Below are 5602 nucleotides of genomic sequence, written 5' to 3'. Positions count from 1 at the left end.
GAGCCATTACCCTGGCATTGTTTAGAGGTGGCGTTGGCCCGGCTTGATCCCTCGCGCATCCTCGCGTATGCGTCTCCGATGCCGAGAGGTGCATTTGACGCTTTTGTCGCGTAGACGCGAGCATACGCGTGCCAGTGGTTGGCACTTTACGCGAGTCGGAGTTCGCGTTCGCGGACCGCACGCAAAAAATCTGAAATAGCGTGCGGTGATGGCGGCCTGCAAGTGGCCCGCAAGCGCTGGTTTCGAGGCTACGGGCGGTGATGGTGGCCCGCATGTGGCCTGCAAGCACAGTTTTTTGTGGCAAAAAACTTCGTCCGCGGCAGGATTCGAACCCGCAATCTTCTGATCCGGAGTCAGACGCCTTATCCGTTGGGCCACGCGGACGACATGCTTAGAATGCTCCTACTTAATTGCTTTATGGTATATGGTTCTTCGTCTTTGTCTTCCCTTGTTTCCTTCCGTGATTTTATGAATCGACTGGGAAAAATACATTTGGGGATACATAACACTGTAAAAGCAATATATTTATATGCATATATATGTACTCTTTTCTCTATTCTATATATATATATATATATATATATATATATATACAGTAAAAGCTCGTTAATTCGAAACCCGTTAATTCGGATATTCGGGTAATTCGGACGGCTCTATTGGTCCTGGCCAAAGTGCATGTTCATCTATGGGACCAAACCTTCGTTATTTCGTCGGAATTCGGCTCCGCACCGCTTCATTCGGACAAATGCTGACGGCTGCTGCTACACAAAAGTGATAAAGTAGCGCTGGCCCCACTGGAGTGAAACCGAAACCTTAGTGGCATCGCCATCATTATCAACTAGTGGGGGCGATCGCAGCGTTACCGAACGTCGGCGTCTTCTTTCTTCTCCACTCAGCGCCTCCGACGCCATTTTGCCTTGTGTTGTCGTGTCGGAACCATCTCTTCTTGTGGAGTTCTCTTCTTCTTCTTTCATTGTGAACGTATTTGCATGCCACCGCCATCGCGCGCTAGAATGATGGCAACGCCGAAAAAGCAGCAGAACTATGACGCGAAGAGCTGGGCGACTAAAGTGGAAATTTCGGAAGCACTGAAGAACGGCGAATCGCGACAGCAGGTTATGACCAAGTACAACGTGAAGCGGAGAACGTTAGGAACGTACGTGAAAAATGAACAACAGATTCGACAAGCCCTCGAAAGCGAGAAGTTTCATGCCTCTAAAAAGCCTCTATATGTATATATATATATATATATATATATATATATATATATATATATATATATATATATATATATATATATATATATATATATATATATATATAGTGGGAGTAATAATTCAATGGGCCAGTTAGTCTTCGCGAAGGTATGGGATATGGCACAACGGGAGCGTTGTCAACAAGGATAAATATATTTATTTCCCAACAGTTTCGGGAGGGGACCTCCCTTCATCAGGGGATGAGTTATACTGACATGAGCTTCCAAACTTCCTTGCTGCCGCGTCCCTCTCGCCTTGAAAGACGTTTGCGAGAGTGAGAGGGAACTGGAAGAAGGGAAAAAAGAGAGAAAAAAGACGAAAAAAGAAAGAAAAGAAAGAAAGTAAAAAAGAGGAAGAACCACTGTCAACACTGAGAACGAAGCCAACTGTCCATCTACATCCACCTACGGTTCATATCACGTGCTGTTCAGTTCTTGGCGTGTGACGGGCCACCCAAGATTGTCGCCACGGTGCCGGGAGGGTCCGGGACGGCGTGCCTAAAGAAAGGGGTTTCCCCGTAATTGGTCGTTCGGCGGGCGGCGGGCGGTGTGTGTAAAGGAAAGGTTTCTCGTTAATGGGTCGGTCGGCTATTTACCTTTAATCTTCGTCCGTTTCCCTTCAACCGTCATGAAGTGGTAGGCGAACGTAAACACTTTGTATGTGCATGTGAAAAAAAAAGGGGACAGTGTACACGTACGAGTCAGTCAGAAAAAAACATGGCTTGCACGGCAAACTCCAGTGCCAAACCCACTCAACAACAGGGAGCCGAGGGACACAAAGAGCCATCCAGGGTCCCAGCAGTGACGACGTCGCCACTCCCACCAGCGAGGCCTTACAACACCAGGCGGACGAATGCGGCGAAGACCAAGGCGGCGGCTTCCAAATGACACGGGGAAACAAAAGGTACGGCAGTCTTAAACACGCATGGTCCCACTCATTTCTATCGATTAGGAAAATCATTGAAAAGCGGGTGCAATACGAAAAACACGCAGAACAACTAAACAAATATCTATCTCACGGAATTGCACCTAAGGGTCTCCGCCTAGCCTGGAACCCCTCAATGTCTACACTAAGTGAAGTAGAAAGGGGGAAGTGGGAAAAAAATATTACTAGAAGCGTCCTTGCAACTGACTCGGGTCATTGCGGACCATTGTGAGCGTAAGGCCGCCGAACACAGTGTCATGGAGGCCACGCAGAAATTGCTATCTAATCTCGGAGAGCATGAGGCAAGAGAACTGGAAAGATATGAACTCAAGAAGAGAGGCGAAATTTCAGTAGTAAAAGATAGAAAATTCAAGCGGGATTGCAGTAGCTCCACTGCTCTGCAACAGGAAAATAGGAATGAGGCCGTACAAGAACACCGGGGACCACCCGTACCTCAACCTAACTTTGAGGAGAAAAATGGGAACTCAGAACCACAGTGCAATCCTAATCAAAACATCCTTACTCTCGAATATGACGCTGACACTCCCGTGCCACGTGATAGCCAAGACCAGCCGAAAACTTATGAGGAAAATGTCCTCAATCTGTCAAACACAACACTCACACCCGCTCAGCTTCAACTTTTGTCGAGAGGCTTGACCTTTTGTCCATCATCCGGTCAATGAATTTGAACTGTACCAAGACCTCGATAGCTTTGCGCGTAATCTCCGCCTCCGTGAATACTTTCATGGTCGCAAGGACTGTACGATCGAGAATAGAGTGATTGGTGGTGACAGATCATGGTGTCCGGGTGAGCAGAGGGACAAACACCTCGATATGTATATATCAGCAGTTCAAAAAGATATCATCAGAGCGTATGGAAAAAATCGGCCATTTCGAAACAACATATCAAAGTCAGAACGAAGGGCACTCGATGAACTACGAAAAAACACTGGAATCACTATCAAACCGGCTGATAAAGGAGGCTGCATAGTAATTCTAAATACGTCGGACTACTTAAAGGAAGGGGAACGACAGCTATCAGACACAAAATTCTACAAAGAACTTCCAACGGACCCGACTCCCGAATTTGAAAGGGAGATAAAAGTAACCCTAAACAATCTCCGCCGGGACGAGAAAATTACCGGCAAAATGTTACAAGCAATGTTACCGGCCCACTCTGTTCCCGGTCGATTCTATTTGCTCCCCAAAATACACAAGGCAGGTAATCCGGGACGTCCGATAGTATCCAGTAACAGCACATCAACAGAAAATATATCAGAATTCATCAATTCCTTAATAAAAACATCCCCCCAAATTTTCCCTATTACCTAAAGGACACAAACCACTTCATCTGCGAAACTTCAAGTCTCGACATCCCAGGCGGCAGTTTTCTGGTGACCATGGACGTCTGCTCACTGTACACCAACATACCCCACCATGACGGAATAGCGGCTATGGTTTCTGAATATGTAAAATCTGACTCATCAACTAGTGTAAGTGGCGAGGTACTGTTTACACTTCTTGAACTTGTACTAAAATATAACCATTTTGAGTTCAACGGCAAGCATTTCCTTCAGGTCAGTGGCACTGCAATGGGCACGAAAATGGCCCCAAACTTCGCGAGCACCTTTATGGCTTCGCTTGAAATCCCATTCATTGAGGGACGCACCTTGAAACCTTTCTACTACGGAAGATACTTAGACGATATTTTTGTGATATGGAACCATGATGAGGGAAGTCTTTTCCGCTTCATAGAGGATTTTAACAAATGCCACCCGTCAATAAAATTCACGCACAAAATTTCCAAAACTAGCATTAACTTTTTGGACGTTACTGTCACGGTCGAAAATGACCGCTTGTCAACAAACCTTTACAAAAAGCCTACAGACCGTCAAATGTACCTACATTTCAACAGCAGCCACCCAAAGCATTGCAAAACGGGTATTCCATATTCTCAGGCCTACCGGTACCGAAGAATATGCACCGATATGCGGGAATTTGACAGACACGCGGAACACCTAAAGCATTCTTTATTGAAACAAAATTATCCGGAAGACATTATTGACGATGCCATACTACGTGCTCGCAACGTGAACAGGAATGATATAATTAAGGGACCAAACAAAGTACCTAAAACGACTTCCCAAACGAACCTTGTACTAACTTACTCCTCATCAGCGCCACGAATCAACAACATACTTTCCCGCCATTTCAACATAATCAGGCAAAGCAAACGACTAACTTCTATTTTCGCGAAGCCACCTCACGTGGTGTACCGCCGGGATAAAAATCTGAAGGACATTCTTGTCAGGGCAAAAACAAACACCCCCAAAATTCAATCAGGGTGCCATCCCTGCAGAAAATCTCGATGCAAGGTATGCCCACAGATGCTCACAACACGTGAATCCAAAGCGAACTTCTCGGATTTCAAATTCTGCATAACTGAAAGCATTAATTGTGACTCCAGTAACGTAATATACATGCTACATTGCAACATCTGCGGACAAGAATATATCGGCCAAACAGACACGCCATTTCGGCTGCGGTTCAATAATCACCGGTACCACGCCACTTCACTGCCGAAGCTACCTTCATCTTGACATCTGCGCCTGCCAAACTACAGTTTTAAAAATATTAGCGTAACTCTTTTGCAGTCCGGTTTTTCAAACAGACGCGAGCGCGAACAGCGTGAGGCAAATTTTATTTTCAAATTTCGTACATTAGTAGCCGGTATCAACGAGGACCCCGGAAAACTCAACTGCCTCCGAGAAGTAAGCCAGGAGAAAATTGGTGACAAAGATTGATAGCTGGAGACCATGTTTTTTTCTGACTGACTCGTACGTGTACACTGTCCCTTTTTTTTTTCACATGCACATACAAAGTGTTTACGTTCGCCTACCACTTCATGACGGTTGAAGGGAAACGGACGAAGATTAAAGGTAAATAGCCGACCGACCTATTAACGAGAAACTTTTCCTTTACACACACCGCCCGCCGCCCGCCGAACGACCAATTACGGGGAAACCCCTTTCTTTAGGCACGCCGTCCCGGACCTTCCCGGCACCGCGGCGACAATTTTGGGTGGCCCGACACACGCCAAGAACTGAACAGCACGTGATATGAACCGTAGGTGGATGTAGACGGACAGTTGGCTTCGTTCTCAGTGTTGACAGTGGTTCTTCCTCTTTTTTACTTTCTTTCTTTTCTTTCTTTTTTCGTCTTTTTTCTCTCTTCTTTTCCCCTTCTTCCAGTTCCCTCTCACTCTCGCAAACGTCTTTCAAGGCGACAGGGACGCGGCAGCAAGGAAGTTTGGAAGCTCATGTCAGTATAACTCATCCCCTGATGAAGGGAGGTCCCCTCCCGAAACTGTTGGGAAATAAATATATTTATCCTTGTTGACAACGCTCCCATTGTGCCATATC

The 5602-nt window shown here is 46.0% G+C and overlaps 1 non-coding gene across 1 annotated transcript; it reads right to left on the bottom strand.

The window, feature by feature from the left end:
* Nucleotides 1-311: 311 nt before the first annotated feature.
* TRNAR-CCG (transfer RNA arginine (anticodon CCG)) lies at nucleotides 312-384 on the bottom strand. Its single transcript has one exon. It is a non-coding gene; the product is annotated as a tRNA-Arg (tRNA).
* Between the last annotated feature and the right edge of the window lie 5218 nt (nucleotides 385-5602).

The sequence above is a fragment of the Rhipicephalus microplus genome, chromosome X, assembly GCF_043290135.1.
Source record: "Rhipicephalus microplus isolate Deutch F79 chromosome X, USDA_Rmic, whole genome shotgun sequence".
In the NCBI taxonomy this organism is placed as follows: domain Eukaryota; kingdom Metazoa; phylum Arthropoda; class Arachnida; order Ixodida; family Ixodidae; genus Rhipicephalus; species Rhipicephalus microplus.
The sequence above is the reverse complement of the archived record's forward strand: the minus strand, read 5'-3'. Positions and strand labels throughout refer to the sequence as shown.